General features: G+C 45.6%; 1 pseudogene; it reads left to right on the top strand.

The window, feature by feature from the left end:
• The first annotated feature begins 15321 nt into the window (after nucleotides 1–15321).
• LOC142441324 (vesicle-associated membrane protein 3 pseudogene) lies at nucleotides 15322–15640 on the top strand (annotated as a pseudogene).
• Nucleotides 15641–17728: the final 2088 nt, after the last annotated feature.

Raw genomic sequence — 17728 nt, 5'->3', positions numbered from 1 at the left:
AAGCTACCCATTGTCACCCTCACACAATGCCGCACTAAATAGATGGACAATCAAGGATAAAAGCATGCTCAAGGAAGTCTGTCCAGGTGTTGTGCATCAGCTTTTGTACCATTTTTATAAAACTATTATACCTTCTTCACCTAAGTGCCTAAGGTTTTGTAAAATTAATTAATTTAATTTCTAAAACCTTCACTTTTTAATAAATATAAGTATTGTAAATTGCCCTAAGGCCTAAAAATCACATTAATGATGTGATGTAGAGAGAGGTTATTGTTGAATATTTGTTCAAATTGGAAAATGTATTCACTCTTTCCCTTTCCTCGTTCAGCTCATGAACCTGGTTTCCACAGCCCCATAATTTGGCCTTATACAACCTTTAAAATAAAATTCTAAAGCCCCCCCCAAAAAAAAAATAAGACAGGAAAGGAAATGAAAAGGTCAATGCCAAAAGATACTCTGAAATTTGCTCTTAATGTAGAGGAGTTGGGGCACATGAACGAAATGATGACGTCAAGGAGCTGAACAGAAAATTCCACAGGGCAGTTCAAAAAGACAGAGTCAAATACTATAATGAAATGTGCCAAGACCTGGGGCAGAAAACCCAAAAGACGAACATGCCCAGCCTATCTTAAACTGGAAGAAGTTAAGGAAAATGAATCCTCAAGTCGCAAGATTCCATGGACAAAACATGTCCCGAGCAGATGTAAAGAATGCACCGGCGCTCTCCCGAGAGACCGGGCCGGCAGCCGGTCATTTCGAGAAGGAGTGTAAGATCAAGAACCACTGGGACTGCAGGCAGACGACCAAGCTGCTCTGAAGGCAGGAGCCAAGGAGGAGGCTCCGGGAACTGATGGAATAGCAATCGAAAGGTTTCAAAAAGCTACGAACTGTCTATGCGAAGAAATTCAGAAGACCTTACTAACGGACTGGACGAAATCCATATTTGTATCCATTCCAAAGGAGGGTGACCCGGCAGAATGCTCAAATTATAGGACAATGTCATTGATGTAACATGCAAGTAAGGTTTGGATGAAGATCAGTCAACAATGGTTGTAGCAGTACATTGAGAGGGAGCTGTCAGAAATCCAGGCAGGATTCAGAAGAGGACGTGAAACAAAGAACATCACGTTGATGCCTTACGGGTCTTGATTGAGAGCAGAGTATACCAGAAAAAAACATGTGCTTGTGTTCTATTGGCTACACAAAGGCGTCAGACTGTGTGGATCATAAAAACTATAGATAGCTTAGGGAAAGATGGGATTCCCAGAACGCGTCCTTTTGCTCATGCAGAACCCGTGCGTGGATTAAGAGGCAATTGTACGGAGAGAATAGGAGAATGCTGCGTGGTTTAAATCAAGAAAGACATGCGCCAGGTTGTAGCCTCTCACCATACTTATTCAATCTTCATGCTGAGCAAGGAGTACTGGTGGTGTCATGGTTACTCACTAGGCGTCGAGCCACAAGGTCGGCAGTTTGAAACTGCCAGCTGCTCCACTGGAGAAAGCTTTCTACTTCTGTAAACAGTAAGAGTATAGGAAACTCAAAGAGGCAATTCCACCCTGTCCTGTAAGCTCACTATGAGTTAGCTGAGCCAATAATGAGAGAAGCTGGAATATAAAGAAAAAAAGGTAGAATCTGGATTGAAGAAAAGCTTATTAACAACTTGGACCAAGAGATAAGCTCATGATAAATGGAAGATCAAAATTATCAGTGATTTCATCTTTCTTGGATCCTTAATTAATAGTCATGGAAGTAGCAATCAGGAGATCAAAGGACGCATTGCACTGGGTAAATCTGCTGCACAAGAAAAATGTTACTTTGAGGACTAAGTTGCCCTTGACCCAATCCATGATATTTTTCAGTTGCATCATATGCATGTGAAAGTTGCACATTGAATAAGGAAGACCGCACACATTTGAATCATGATGATAGCAAAAAGTAGTGAAAGTGCCCTGGCCTTCCAGGAGAATAAGGAAATCTATCTTGGAAGAAGTATGGCCAAAAGTCTCCTTAGAAGCAAGTATGGCGAGACTTCATATCAGCTGGTGTTTGCTGGGCTGTTAGGAGGGTTAGGTTCCTGGAGAAGCACGTCAGCCTTGTGGCGTGTCCGTGAACCAGACAGAGCTGGTCTGGCATGGTGGCTGCAACAGTTGAGTGTAAAAGACGGCGATGATTTGTGAGGACAATGCCAGACCAGACAATGTTGCCCTCTGCTGCACTTCAGGTCACAATGAGTTGGAACCTGATCCAATGTCATTCTGTCGACCACAATTCTCCATGTGGGCTTCATTTAACAATTGTCTATATTTCTATTCAATTTGTATCTCACTGACCCCTCAAAAATGGAGAGATAAATGAGGATTTCTGGAGTGAAATTTGAACCCCTTCCTATTTTTGCTTTTGATATTTAGAGAGTGTTTTATTAAATACATGCCAACCCATTAATCCCTAATCATCTTTCTATTAAAGTCAGTTTTCTCGGACAGCAATATGGAAGCACCCCTTTTCGTTAGTTAACCTCTGCCTGATATGGCTCCTTCTTTATACCTTCCACACGCTTTATTGTGAACATAAGACATGCTTGCAACCCAATGGGAAGAATATGAGTCCAATTGATGGTACACAGAGACACACACATCATCACACCATCACCAGGATAAGCAGGAAAAAGACTGAAGCGGTCAAGGATTTTATTTTCTACAGTGTCCCTGGAAACAAGAGGAAACACATGTTGGGAAAAAAGAGGAAACACATGTTGCATTGGGCACATCTGCAGCAGGAGACCTATTTGAAGTGTTACAAAGCAAAGGTGCCCCTGAGGCATACCTTGCCACTGACTAAGAAGCCCACAGAAGAATCGATGCATTTGAGTTGAGCGGTCGGTGCCGAATGGGGACTACATTGTGGACAGCCAGAGGAATGGGCATCCCTGCCTTCCAAGAAGTACAACCAGAATACTATTTGAAAGTGAGGACGGTGAGGCTTTGTCTGACAGGTTTGGACGTCCTTTTAGAAGAGAGGGAACGATCATGTTTGGTAACACAGAGTGGCAGCAAAAAGGAGGCAGGCCCTCAATAAGCTGGGGTGACACTGGCTGCAGTGCCAGCGGTGAGGGTGGCCAGGCTGTGCCTAGGGTCGCTGTGAGTCAGAGCTGCCTCCAAGACAGATAGCGAGTCGTGTGTGTGCACGTGTGTATTGGACTATGTCCCCCTGGCAGCAGCCCAGGTGGCTAGTGGGTTACACATGGGCCAGGTCAGCAGTTCAAAACCACCAGCTCCCCTCCGGGAGGAAATTGATGGTCTCCACCCCCACAACAATGTACACTCTCCGAAGCCCAGCGCGGCAGTTCTACCCGGACGCATGGGGTCACGATGAGTCTGAATCTGCTCGAAGGCAGTGAGGTGTTGGTTCGCTTTGCTTTTGGAGTCAAACTGGGTGTTGGCATCCTAACCCCAGCACCTAGAAGTGGAGCCCCTGGGGGGTGTAAATGGTTAGTGCACTCCGCGGCTTAACCAGCTGGAGGTGTGAGTCGGCCCAGCGGCGCCTTGACCCCGTATGTGTCAGAGGGGACCTGCGCGCGCGCTCCATGCGGTTTCAAGTTCGGATTTGTCAGAAGTGTCAAGGGGAGAGATTGCGAGTGGTGTGGGAGGACGGTGGGAGCCATCTGATGGGGCCAGCTTCTCAAACCGGAGCCTGTCAGCAAACTCTCCGCCAACGCGAGAGGTCACTGTGGGGTGCAAGACCTGCCCAGGCCTGGGGTGCGGGTGGCGGCCCAGCAGCTACACTCCTAATGGGACAGGACATGGGGAGACCACACACCTTCATGTCGGGAGGGAGGAGAAGCCGAGTGCTCCAAACACAGGACAGCCGGGTAAAGATTGTCCTTGTCCATCATCCCCTACAGCGCGTGCCCCGAGGCTGTTCCTCCAAACCGCAGTGGTCCCTCTCCCGTCCGCAGCCAATTTCACAAAATCGCCGCCCGCCGGCTCTGCCCGGCACTTGGCTTACTGAAGTCAACCTTGAGGAAGACGTGAACTATATTATTTCAAAGTTTACGGACAGTTTGGTAAAATGTCAATATAAGGTGATTCGTTACGTTTATCCGTAAACAGTGGTGAAACGATCCTGATTTTTAAATATTTACTGTAAATGTTAGGCGTCCTGGTGGCACAGCGGCTTAAGTGCTCAGCTGCTAAATAAACCCAAGTCAGCCGTTTGAAAGCCCCAGCCACTGCCCGGTGCGCTGCTGATGCGACGCTGCAGTGCTTCACGGCCGGGAAGCCTGAGCGGGCCTCTGCGAAGGGGGATCGACTCGGTGGAATGGTTTTATTTGGGTTTTCGTCCTTGCGTTTAGCACTCAGCAAAGCACATTTCTATGCAACCATATGTCCTTGAAAAGTGGCAAAACGACCTTGGGTCCAGGTGATCGTCTGCAAGCAAGTAAAATAAATTGTGCAAAAACCTGTTTTAAGACTTTCAGAAGCCTCCCCATACTGATGCCGGCATGAGGGTAAAGCACACGGATCCTCCCCGGCGCCCGCAGATGGCTCACGGGGCCTGCCCTGGGCTTCCTGAAGAAGTCATTGGCTGAAGCTGAAGGGGAATCGGGGGAAAGTGACGTGGAGGACTGTAATCTTCAGCTTACTTTCTTGTGGATCCAGTCACTTTGGAGTTTTGTTTCCATCGTTTTACTGAGGTATAATGAACACCAGACAACTCGAGAGTTCGACCATAGGAAGCCGGTTGTGCGAGCACAACCACAACCTACCTGGGGACGGTTTCTTCCTTCTCGTGACCATTGTCCAGGACTCCTTCTCCCAACCTCCCCTTCCGTGTCCCCAGATAATTAGTCATCTAGTTGCTGCCTTCCTAGATCCACCAGCCTAAGTCCCCTATACAGAAGGCATGCAAAGCAAGACCAAAAACAAACAAACAAGCAAACATAAAATGACCCGGCAACAATGACCAAATAAAACACAGAAAGATCTCCATGGAAAGGAAAGCAGAACCTCTGAAAGAACCAGAGTAGAATCTAAATGGGTCAACGGGAGATCTAAGGATGAGGTGGCACATTCCAACCCAACTACAGCCGCTAACCTCGTGTGTCTGCTCTGATAGTAAGGCTGTTTACATTGCCAGACGGTGATCAGCGGGAATTCACTGGAGGCTCAATGCGCATAATCAAGCCCAAACCAAACTCACTGCCAATGAGTCTACTCTAACTCGCGACCCTACAGGACAACGTAGAATTACCCGTGGGCTTCTGAGCCTGGGGACGCTGCGATGGATGGAGGGCTTCTTCTATCATTCATAAGGTTCGCCACACTGGATGCTTAGAATTCAGGCTCTGGTACTGTTCCCTCCTCTAGAGTAGATTTTATTATTTATGATCCCTTTATCACACACAGACTGGTGTGTTTGTTCTATGTGTATTTAGCTGACTCCTCACTTAGATGGCTGCTTCTTCAATGAGTCTTTAAGCCTCTAGTTACTATTTGCTTCTGATCTCCAGGCAACAGTTGATTTCTTCACCATAGCTTTCTATAGCACCCATATCTTCAGTGTTGTCCCCACGAGGGCAAGTACGACGCAGGGCAAGTACGACGCAAGTACAGAACTAATTGCTTTATATTAAAGCTATGATCAAGTGAGAGCTCAGAATCCATTCACATATCTATTTACATATGTCTATTTACACATATCTATTTACATATGTCTCTGACTCATACCCATAGAGCAAAAGGTAATTCTATTGATAGCGTTATTGTTTTAGTCAATGGTATAGAGTTTAAAACACTGTTAAGAAAAGAAATTTATACATGTGTAAGACATCCTTTAAGATGGCAATACATGATTATTGAACTTACTGTCCAAAACACTTCAACTCTGTGTCTTCGGGTTCGTTTGTTCCCCTAGTTTAGACAGACCATCACGTTCGTTATTTAAATGCTCACTTTCAGTTTATCAAGAGAAGTCAATCCTTATTAAGTTATGACAAATAAAAAGAACTATCTAGTGGGAGGATAGAAAATCAAAGGAGTGATTGTTAAATACATGTCAAAAGGACTCCATAAGCTCTGTTTGAAGATTCTTTTTTAACCGAGGGCATACAAAATAAAAACTACCCATTTATTTTTCTTCAACACAGGACATGCATTACAGTTAAATCCACAGCCACGCTCCTGTGTACGTTTTCAAAGCGTAGGACCAAGCTTTAGCGTGAAATCATTCCCGATTCACAACCAGCCTCAGTTAATTTTGTCTAACTGTTTTCTGGGCGGCCCTTGACTTGGACTTGCCACCACAGGAAGCATGATTGCAGAGCCTTTTCCTCAGAGAGGAAACGTCTGCTGGCAGAGCTCTCTACAAAGGGAGCCATGACACCTGTAGAGCCTTGGCTATGTGGCTCCAAGATTTTAATCCTTCCGTTTACAAACAGAACAAGACAAAAGCCTCTAGAAGAACCAACAGGACGGTTTAACTACTTCCTAAAGCGGCACTCTGTAGTGTGAGAACAAAACGCACTGTCAAGTGTTTTAACATAACACTCTCTGTGCACAGCACACCTCAACGAAAATAGGGTTTTTTTTTTTGCTGTTTAAGAATTGATGTGTGTATAGATTATAGATGATTTAAAGATGATAGATAGCTAGCCAGATAGATAGATAGATAGATAGATAGATAGATAGATAGATAGATAGATAGATAGATAGATAGAGATGTTCTAGATATGTATCTCACTGCCGTCGAGTGGATTCCAACTCAAAGGGACCCTATAGGACAGGGTAGAACCTCCACCACAGATTTTCAAGACTAACTCTTTATGGGAGTAGAAAGCCCTTTCTCCCAATTAGACATAAGGCTATAATCAGCCTTCCTGTACTTTCCCAAGAGCACATCAAGAGGCAATGTCCTCAATTATCCAGCGCAGAGCTGTTTTTCGACAGGAGCACCATTAGATGGTCATGGGCGGTTGTGAAATCTCCCGCACTCGCTTCATTAAGAGTAAAATAAATCATGTCTGGGGTAGTGTCGTCCCTTTCCTCTTGGGTTTGAAATCATGGTCTCCAAATTGCAGCTGGGGCCATAAAACTTGGTTTGGTGTGGAGCTGAAGACAAAGATGCTGCGCTCAGCCGTGAGTCACCAAAGGCAGCAATGAGCTGTCCACCACACCAGAGTTCCCACAGCCCTGCCAACTACCACCCAGAGGGGCGGTGAGCCCGCAGTCAGGAGTCTGACCTTGAATGATGAATAATCAGTAATAACCGTCAAGCTTTGATTCCACCGGAATGCAGGGGGGTCAATTATCTCTAGAATGGGGAGGCTGGCTCATAGGAGCCACTGCCAGTGAGTAGCAGTTAGGTAGGAGCCAGGAATGTCCGTGTGTGTGTGTGTGTGTGTGTGTGTGTGTGTGTTCTTGTGCACATGTGGTAAGAACATATATAGCAAAACATTTGCCGATTCAACAATTTTACTCAGTTAACTGTAAGTCAGTGACATGAGGTCCAATGTGCTGTACAATTATTAGCACTGTGTGTTGGGTTGTCATCCGCGAGGTCAGCGGTTCAAAACCACCAGTGCCTCTGGGGGAGAAAGACTGGGCTTTCTACTCCCCTACGGAGTGACCGTCTCAGAAACTCACAGGAGCAGTTCTCCCTTGTCCTGCAGAGTCACTGTGGGTCACCGTCCGCTCAATGGCAGGGAGTTTGGGGTTTTGAGTTGTTCTAAAGAAACTCTGGGCTCCCAGTCAGCAACTCTTCCTCCCCCCCCCCCCCACCATTCCTCTCATCTTGACAACCCAGTCAGCTTTTTGTTTTTACTAGTAATATGCTTGCCTCTTCACAATGGACCATCCTACATTTTCCATTTTCTGTCTGACTAATTTCCCTCAGCATACTGTTTTCCAAGGTTCAGCCACGTTGTCACATGTTTGTGTATTCGATTTCTTTTTAGGACTGATGAAGGAGCCCTGATGGCACTGGTGAATAAGTACTGGGCTGCTAACCACAGGCTCAGTGGTTCAAACCCACAGCTATCCTTCCAGAGAAAGACGAGGCTGTCTGCTCCTGTGAAGAGTTAACCGGCTCTCAGAAAGCCTAGCCAACAGAATCACGAAGAGCCAGAATTGACTCCGCAGCAGTAGATTTGGTTTGAGTTTGGGAATATGACCAGTTAATATTCCATTGCATGTAATGGTCCTATGTTGTTTATCCATTCTCTGCTGATGGGCCCTTACCAATCTCTGTCTGCATTCTGCTTTCCATTCTCTAGGCAGATACCTTGGATTAGGATTGTTGGATCACATTGAAATTCTGTGCTTAGATTTTTGAAGAACCTCTGAACTGTTTTCCACAGGGTTTGTACCAGGATTTAATATATCAATCGCATTTTTAATTGGGAAAAAAAGGATTTTTTCCTCTAAGGTATCTGGGCGATGCAAATCAAAACACGGGTGACATACCACCATCCACTGACAATGTCAGCCAGATACAAAACCAAAACAAAATCATCTGTGGAAAGATTGAGACCCTCATGCACTGCTGGAGGGGCAGTGAAACGGTCCAGCGAGCAGGGGAAGCGATATGGTGCTACCTCAAGCAACGGAAATAGAAACGCCACACACCCAGCAGCCGCTCTGCTAGGTACGTGGCCTAAAGAAGCAAGAGCCGTCATGTCAACAGACGCAGTACACTGAGGCCACGGGCAGCACTGCTCACAACAGCAAGAAGATGGAACACCCCAAATGCCCATCCGTAGAAGAAGAGGTCAAGAAACGGTGGGACATACACCCCATGGAATACAATGCATCTCTGCAAAACAATGATGAAACCTTGAAACGCTTCGTAGCGTGGACGGACCTGGAGAACAGCATGCTATGTGAAATCAGCCAATCACAAAAGGGCAAACATAGGAGACCACTGTTATGCAGTGTGTGGGAGGGACACAAGACAAAGACTTTCATCCTAGACGTTGGAGATTGCCGAGGTGGGGAAAGGGAGGAAAGATGAAGCAGTGGACTAGCTGGTAGATGGGTCTTAACTTTGGTGAAGGGGGAAATCGTAATTCAAACAGGGAGAAGATACATCAAAGGAGTGATGGCAGGGTAAGTTATTGGGAGATTTGCTGTATAGTTTAAACTGTTGAATACAAAGTTGATCATCTGAAATGCAAATGCACACCTAATTTACAATAATCGGTACTATTTTAAAAGTCTTGGTAGCACTTTTAGAATCATATTCCATTGCATGTATAGACCATATTTTTTGTTTATGTGTGAGGTAGTTAGTTTATTGTGCCAACCTGGCCGATAAACACATGTGGGGTGAATTGAAGGGCAGAGGGACAAATGGCTCGGTGAGCCTCGCCTTTCTAGTTCTCGGGTCTCTTGCTTTCTGATGGTCGGACTAGGGTGCAGCTGCCTTAGCCAGTTCCCTGCTTCAGCTGGCAAGGCTCATTTCCTGCAAGACATCCCCAAGGAGAAGCCACATGGACCTACCCTGATGGAGCTATGGGTGCTGGAGCAGCCATGGGGAGACCCTTGCCAACACTGAGATGCTTACATACTCATTGACTTGGCTTTGCTCCTGCAGTCGGCATCATTGTGTCTGTTTTGTGAGATGGAGGACTTTGTGGATTGGTGTCAGACATATGGGTTAACATTGGACTCGTGGGCTTGAGCAGCACTGGGTTGGGATGTTTTCTTGATGTGCACTTACCCTTTATATAAAACTCTCTTATACATGAGTTTCTTTGAATTTGTTCCTCTAAAGTACCCAGACTAACACAATGTGTTTCTCTGGCTTAGGGGCACTTGGGTTACTGCAGAAACCGTCTGACAAACCCTGCTGCGATGCTCGTAAGCAGGAATCCCAGAAGCTCAGCTTGGTGTCGTCAGGTGCCATCAAGTCAATTTCTACTCAGAGCAACCCTACACCATCTGAAGGAGGCACGGCCCGGTCCTTCACAATTGTTTTACGTTGGAGTCCATATTTGTAGCTGAATCCACCCCCTTGACAGTCTTCCTCCTTTTCACTGCCCTTCTACTTTTACCAAGCATGCTGTCCTTCTCCAAGGACAGAGCTCTCCTGAGCGCATGTCCAAATCGTGCGAGAAGAAGCCGCACCATCTTTATTTCTAAGGAGCAGTCAGGCTGGAGCACTTATTTTAAGACAAATTGGTTGGTTCTTCCGGCATAGATTCAAATGCATCAATTCTTCTTCAGTCTTTCTTACTGTATGCCCAACTTCCACATGCATATTGTGATGATGTCTTTAAGAATTTAAGAGCAGATGAGGGCAATGACTGTACAGATGTGTTTTACACAATTGATGTATGTATGGTTTGTGATCAGAGTTGTATGAGCCCCTAATAAAACATAATAAAAAAAGAATTTAAGAACAAATACCAGAATAGTCATGAGGTTAGAGATGAATGATGTCCTAAATAACCGATTCTTCCAAGACGCTAGCTAATCTGCTTATTATCTGCCCCTCTCCACTCCCCCCTCAAGTTGGCTCCTTCATGTGCCCCGGGCCTGTGATTTGCTGAGACATCCCCCAGAAACTCCGGAAGCGTGGAGACAATGGCTCACACGGTGGTGGGTGCTGTTCAATCCCAAATCCAAAGGCCAGGTGGAGGTGAGACACATGCCGGCTTCCGAGCCCAAGGCCAACAATGTCCAAAAGACACCGCAGCTCTTCTCGCTTCGGTCAGAAGTAGAGGTCTGCCTGTCCAGGTGAGGCGATGTGTGTCAGGACATATATGGTGATGCCGTTATACATCCCAGGAAGCAAAGGTTCACACCCTCTGTGAAGGTCAGGGCCAATCTCACCCTATTCCTGTTCATTAGTAGAGAATGTCCTCCAACGTGGGACTATTGCCACAAACATATAAAGTCCAGAATTACATCACAGAAGGAGTCATGGCTAGATGGGCCATGTCAATGGACTATAATGCATATGAGGTGATTGGAAACACCATGGTTTGAATCAGGCACACCTTAATCCTCCATGTGACAACCTTGCTCTTCAACAGATTTACAGTGGATTTGCTCGATGTAATATGTCATTTGATTTTTAGCTGCTCCTTCCATGAAAATTGATTGTGGATTCAAGCATTTTCTATTGGTGCAGTTATGAAGATTTTGGTTTTCTTTACATTGGGTTGCAATTCATATTGATCTTCACCGGCAAGTGCCTCAAGTCCTCACTTTCACCAAGCAAAGTCGTGTCATCTGCATATCAAAGATTGTTAGTCAGCCTTCCTCTGGTCCTGATGCTGCATTCTTCTCCACCATGGGCCAGCTCCTCAGATGATTTGTGCAGCCTACAACCTGAATAAGTACGGTGAAAAGATACAACCCAGATGCATACATTCCCTTATTTTAAACCCAAGTCTGATCAAGCATGTAATCAAGAGGCATTGATAATTACTGGTGATTAGACTCCAAAAGCTGGAAACAAAGAAAGCTCAGGAGTTGGGACAGGTGACTCAGGTGATACAAATAACACCAATCACTCCCACGATAGAATTTCACAGGAACAACAACTTATTCGTTGCAAACACCTTTTTCACAACATAAACTATGACTCCACATGGGAACCTTGCAGGACTAAATACACTGGAGTCAAATCAACTTACCCCTGTGGACGGAGACCGAGGAGAGCTCACTGTCAGTCAGAACGAAGTCAGAGGCCCCCTGCAGAGCTGACGTCAATTACTCGTGCACTTGTTCAAATTGAGGCTTAAGAAAATTAGAACAACTATACAAAAGCCAAAGCACAACCTTGACAACATCCCACCTGAATTTAGAGACCATCTCAAGCATAGATTAGACCCACTGAATATTCATGACCAGAACAATTTTGGGCCGACACCGAGTACATCACCCATGAAAAAACAAAAGGTCATTCCAAAGACAAGAAAGAAAGAAAAGACCGAAATGGTTGTCAGAAAGGATTCTGAAACTCACCATATACTGACCAGATGATCTGAAAAACCAGCTATATAAATGAAGAAGTCAACACCAAGACTAGGGGAAGACTCCTTAATAATAAGATACAGATGGCACAGCCTTGCTGCGGAAAGTGGAGAGGATTTAAAGGATGAAGTTCAAAGACTATGTCTTGGGTGTGGATTACACCTGAATATCAAAAAAAATGAAAACCTCATAACTGGACTAATGAGCAACACGATGATAGAGAAAACATGGAAGCTGTCCAACAGTTCATTTTACTTAGATGCACAGATAACACAGAAATAGTATTTGAGAAATCAAAGAACATAATGCATTTGTCAAATCTGCAAGGGGCCTCTTCAAAGTGTGACAACGCAAGGATGTCACGTTGAAGATAAAGGGGCAGCTGACCAAGTCTTAGTATTTTCAGTCACCTCATACGTATTTGAAAGCTAGACAAGGGATAAGGAAGACCAAAGGAGAATTGATGCCTTTGAATTGGGGCACTGGCAAAAACCACCAAATTGGCCATGGACTATCTGAAGCATCAAGAGTTTTGCTGGTGTAGTGGGTTATGCACTGAGCTGTTCGCCACAGGCAAACAGTCCAAACTCAGCAATCCCTCTGAGGGAGGATGGGGCTTTCTGCTCCTGTATCGATTCACAGCCTCGGAAACCTAAAGGGAGCGGTTGGTTATATGCTGTCCTATAGGGTCGCTATGAGTTGGGTTTGACTCAATGGCAGTGAGTTTAGTTTTTTTGTTTGGTCAGAGGAACAAACATGTCTATTTTGGGAGAAGTACAGGCAGAATTATCCTTAAAAGCAAAGATGACAAGACTCTGTCTCACATCACAAAACTCAAACTCACTGCTATGGAGTCGATGCTGACAAACAGTGACATTACAGGACGGGCTAGAACTGCCTGTGTGAGTTTTGGAGGCTGTAACTCTTTACAGAAGGAGAAAGTCCTTTCTCCAGCAGAGGGGCTGGTGAGTTTAAATGGCTGACTTTGCAGCCAGCAGCCTATGAAGTTACCACCATCCCACCAGGACTCCCTCACATCCTTTGAGCATTTTATCAGGAAAGATCATTACCTGGAGAAGGACATTGTGGTTCATAAAGTACAGGGTCGGTGATGAAGAAGAAGCCCCTCCATGGGATGGATGGACACAGTGGCTGCCTCCATGGATGGGCTCAACCAACGTACTAAAGAGGAAGCTCGGGCAAGACCAGGCAGTCTTCAGTCTGTGTATGAAGGGGTTTCAAATGGTCATTGGGAAAATTCCATTTTCTGAACTTATTTTTTTGACAATCTCTCATACACAAATCTCTGAGTCAACATCCACTCGATGGCATGTAGCAATAACAACATAAGACAGTATTTTATCATTACATTTCACTCGTCTGGAGATCTACGCTTGGGTGAAGGGATTCTGTATCATTTTGCTTCTTGTGTTAACAAGAGACCCCTCTCGGGGACTGGGGCACAACGGTGGTTCCCTCACAGAGTCCGGGCCTTCCACGTGGGGAGGCCGAATTCCATCTTCCGCCGATGTACCTCCTGAGCACCACCACCTGTCTGTCTGTCAGTGGAGATGTGGGTGTTACTTTGATGCTCAAAATGCAGTACACTTTTTACGTAAAAGACTTATGTCCTTTGTATTTGTCATTTCCATATGTCATCATTGTACATTAAGAATTTTAATTGAAATGAAAAAATAATAAGTAATCACCTATCCATGGTTTGTGAGGGAGAGAGGGAAGGAGGGAGGGGAAGGGGGAAAAGGAGGAGCTTGTACCAAAGGAGGAGCTCAAGTAGAAAGGAAATGTTTTGAGAATGATGATGGCAACACATGTGCAAATGTGCTTGACACAATGGATGCATGTATGTATTGTGATAAGAGCTGTATGAGCCCCCAAATAAAATGATTTTAAAATAAAAAAATAATTTGAAAAGAAGAATTTAAATTAAATGCATTTAAGGAAAAGCAACGACAACCAAAAAAAAGACGGAAAAAAAATTTACTTGTCTCCTGAAGAGTCAGGTGATATCAACACAAAGATAGTGGGACAAAAACTTGAGAGTCATTATTTTCTAAATAAATAAATAGATGGATGGACGGATGAATAAATAAATAAAGGCAAGACTTAACCATTGAAGAAACAAAATAGTATCGTTAGTTAAGCAGGGGTCCCTACGGGCCACATGCAGCCCGCCGAGGACTTTTATCCAGCCCACTGGGTGTTTTTGCCCCGTTTGTTTTCTTTCTTACTTCAAAATAGGCTATGTGCAGTGTGCATAGGAGCTTGTTCGTAGTTTTTTTTAAAAACTATAGTCCGGCCCTCCAACAGTCTGAGGGACAGTGAACTGCCTCCTGTTTTAAAAGTTTGAGGACCACTGGGTTAGTGGCTTGTTTGGTTAATAAACTCTGATCAAACGGCGCTCAGGATGCTGAGAGTCTCATGAAGGTTTAGAAATGTCAAGTAACAGGTGTTAGTCTGGGTGGACTAGAAAAACAAAGTCATAGACATTCATGTGTGTGCAATAGAGAACTATATATCAAAGAATAATTGTATAGTCAGAAAACATCACAGCCCAGTCCAGATCAAGTCCATAAGTCCGATATTAGCCCGTATGTCCGATACCAGTCTGCAGGTTCCTCTTCAGACTCACGCAACACTTGCAATGACGCCAGGTGCAGGAAGATCACAAGTCAGTGGGTGGAAAGTCATGTGGATCCAGTGGCAGTTGAAGCATCTCAGCGCTGGTGTGGGTCTCCCACGTGGCTCCCCCAGCGCCAGGGCTCTGGCTCCATCAGTGTAGCTCCATGAGGCTTGTCAACAGGAATGTCTTGCAGGGAGTCGAAGAGTGTCTGTGTGTATTTGGCTCCAGTGAGCTATTTATGTCCATGGTGCCTCCAAATGAGGTCATCAAGCTGCGACCTGATCGACAGACTAGACTCTACCTCTCCTCAAGTTGACACCAGAGTATGCTATTACCACCTAACACTTCTTTCATGTGGACAGAATCAGTCTAGCTATGTGTTTAGTGCTTCAAATTTTTGGTGGCAGAAGAATCATGCCCCACTTCCCCCACCACTTTGACAAATGTAGCCCCGCCTTTCACCATTGCCATGATTGGTTGGGGATCAGAATGCTGTGATCCATAAAGTTTGCATTGGCTGATTTTTTTTAAGTAACCCATCAGTCCTCCCTTCCTCCTGATACTTAAAACACAAACATATTTTGAAAACCACTGGTGATGTTTTTTAAGTCGTGGAAACCCTGATCTTCACAGTGCATCAGAAATGAACAAAGGTGAGCCCACCAATCCTCACCCACGGGCTCCGCCGCCACTGCCAAAATGTCTACAGGTGCGCCCGCAGGGTCATGCGCTGCTTCTGGCAGCAATCAAAGGCTGCAGCTGGCACAAAGCCAAGTGGAAGAGGTGGGGGACAGCATGCGTGCAGCGTGGACAAGGTGTTAGAAAGAGACCAGAAGCTTTCTGAGCTGGATGACCGGGTGGAGGCCCTGCAGGCCGGAGCTTCTCGGTTTGAAACGTGCTGCCAAGTTAGAGGAAATCCTGGTGGAAGAATGACAAGCTGTGGGGAGTTGGGATTAGCGTGAAGGTCATGATCATCATCATCATCATCATCATCATCGTGTGGAGTACTTCTTCGTGAATAGCCTGTGAAATGAACCTGCTGCCCAAGGAAGCTCTTCAAGACTTCTGACTCAGTACCTGCGAATCATCAAGTTCACCTACTACTATATCTAAAGGGACTCTTTTTGCTTAATGTAACGTTTGATTTCCACAAAATGTGCCTTTGTTTTTTAATATGCACTAGAAGTGGAGTCAATCCAGCCCCACGCACCCCCGCCCCCGGTGTGCACAGTGCCTTTGCCAGTTTACACTGGGGCTGATGGGGAGGACGTCCACAGGGGCAGTGTTACCATCTAGAAGGAACGTCGTCCCTGAGTAATCGCGGGGCTCCAGTTATGGGAATGTGTTCCACCTTGTCTCTTCTCTTCATAGGGTATTGTTTAGAGAGCCACCTGTTAAACCTTTCGGTAATCTGATTTCCAGCTTGTGCCTTCCAGAAAGAACATTACTACCTAGCACAAATCTGTGACAATAGCAGGCCGTGCCTCGTGTATTTTGCTATTTTTCTGAGTACCTCTAAGCACACACACTACTTTTATAAGCACTACTAATGCAGACTTTTTGCTTTTATTATCTATGAAGATGCTTACCGTCTTGTTATTGCTATGTGTAACTTGCTAAAAACATGCCATTTTCACCAGAAATTATTGACACTTTTAAAAGGACTGTCGTTATAGAACTGTGGCTGTGACCAGTTTCTTTTTTGCCAAAAAGTAGAATCCCAGTAAGCACCTTCTAAGTCTGTTCCTGACAGACCAACGACAAAAAGCGCCCCAGGGAACCCAGGGTCCCCTTCAACCCTTCAACTGTGTTGAACCCGCTGCATCTTGGCAGGCAGTGCTTGCCTTTGAGAGAGAGTACATGATATGACTCCCCATTCAGCGTTTGCCCAGGGGCGGGGGAAGGCTCGTGCGAGACTCTGTCCACCTCACAAGGAGTTTGATCCAGCTGTCCTCAGTGTAACAGCTGTGGAGGCCAGAACGTGTCTGAGAATGACGTGAGCAACCGTCTTGGAGCTTGGTCATTATCTGATCCACCCCCCTTTAAATCATGCTTTCAATTGGGCACTGATCCGAGGTGGGTGCCTTTTCAGAGAATGGCTCACCATGCCCTACACATGCACGGCGGCTGCCGGCATCTGAGATTTTACTGGGGTGTCGTGAGCCTCTGGACATCAGGGTCTGCGGCCAACAGATGGGGGTACAGTGTGAAGGGAGACAGCCAAGAGAGCCGTGCAGAGGCTGCACCCCTCTATGCCCCACCGTTAGGCCATTGTTCCAAAGTGCAGATCCACATGCTATTGCTCACCTCCAAAGCACAGCTTCCATTTCTGGAATACCTGTCCCTGCCAGCACGAAAACTACATGATGCTGAAGACTTGCCTTCCATCGTGACCACCTGTGAGCAAAAAGCAGCTGTCAGTGGCAGAACACGAGCTGTCCTCTGCACAGGCTCCCTGCAGGTCTGACTGACCACGGTGCTTTCTCTGTGGCCTCAATGCTCCAAGTCCCATGTCACCCGCTGGCTGCTGCACGAACCCAGAATAATCTCGCTTGTATCGGTATAACATAGCTGGGAATTTTCCCGCTGAATAAAACGTTTAAATAAAAAGTTTGTAAACATGAAAAAAATTAATGAACAGAGGCTTTGTCTTAGCTTCAAACCATGATCTCAGATGTTAGCTGGTAATACTTAGAATACGTATGTTGGCATATTGCCGTCAGGCGCTGTCAAGCCAGGGGAACCCCTGCACACGGAATGCAAAACTCCCAGCCTCACCCTGGCTATTTGTGTCCATTGTTGCAGCCCCAGTGTCGATCCATTCCATCCGGGTCTTCCTCCCCCTTGCTGCCCTTAGAGTTTACCAAGCACGGTGTTCTTCTTCAGGGACTGGTCTCCATGAATGCAACACGAACAGTTTTAAGCACCTCACCAAATTCTTATAACACTAGGTACATGGAAAATACAAATCACATTTTAAAAAGTTGAACACTGGTTATCAAGTGTGTGGTGGGGTGTTGTGAATTATTTGGTAGGGCTCTTCTAGCCCCCGGAATTGGTCAGCTTCTCCATCTCACAAGGCTAAACATGGGCCACCTCAGCAGTC

The sequence above is a fragment of the Tenrec ecaudatus genome, chromosome 2 (genome assembly GCF_050624435.1).
Source record: "Tenrec ecaudatus isolate mTenEca1 chromosome 2, mTenEca1.hap1, whole genome shotgun sequence".
Taxonomy (NCBI): Eukaryota; Metazoa; Chordata; class Mammalia; order Afrosoricida; family Tenrecidae; genus Tenrec; species Tenrec ecaudatus.
The sequence above is the reverse complement of the archived record's forward strand: the minus strand, read 5'-3'. Positions and strand labels throughout refer to the sequence as shown.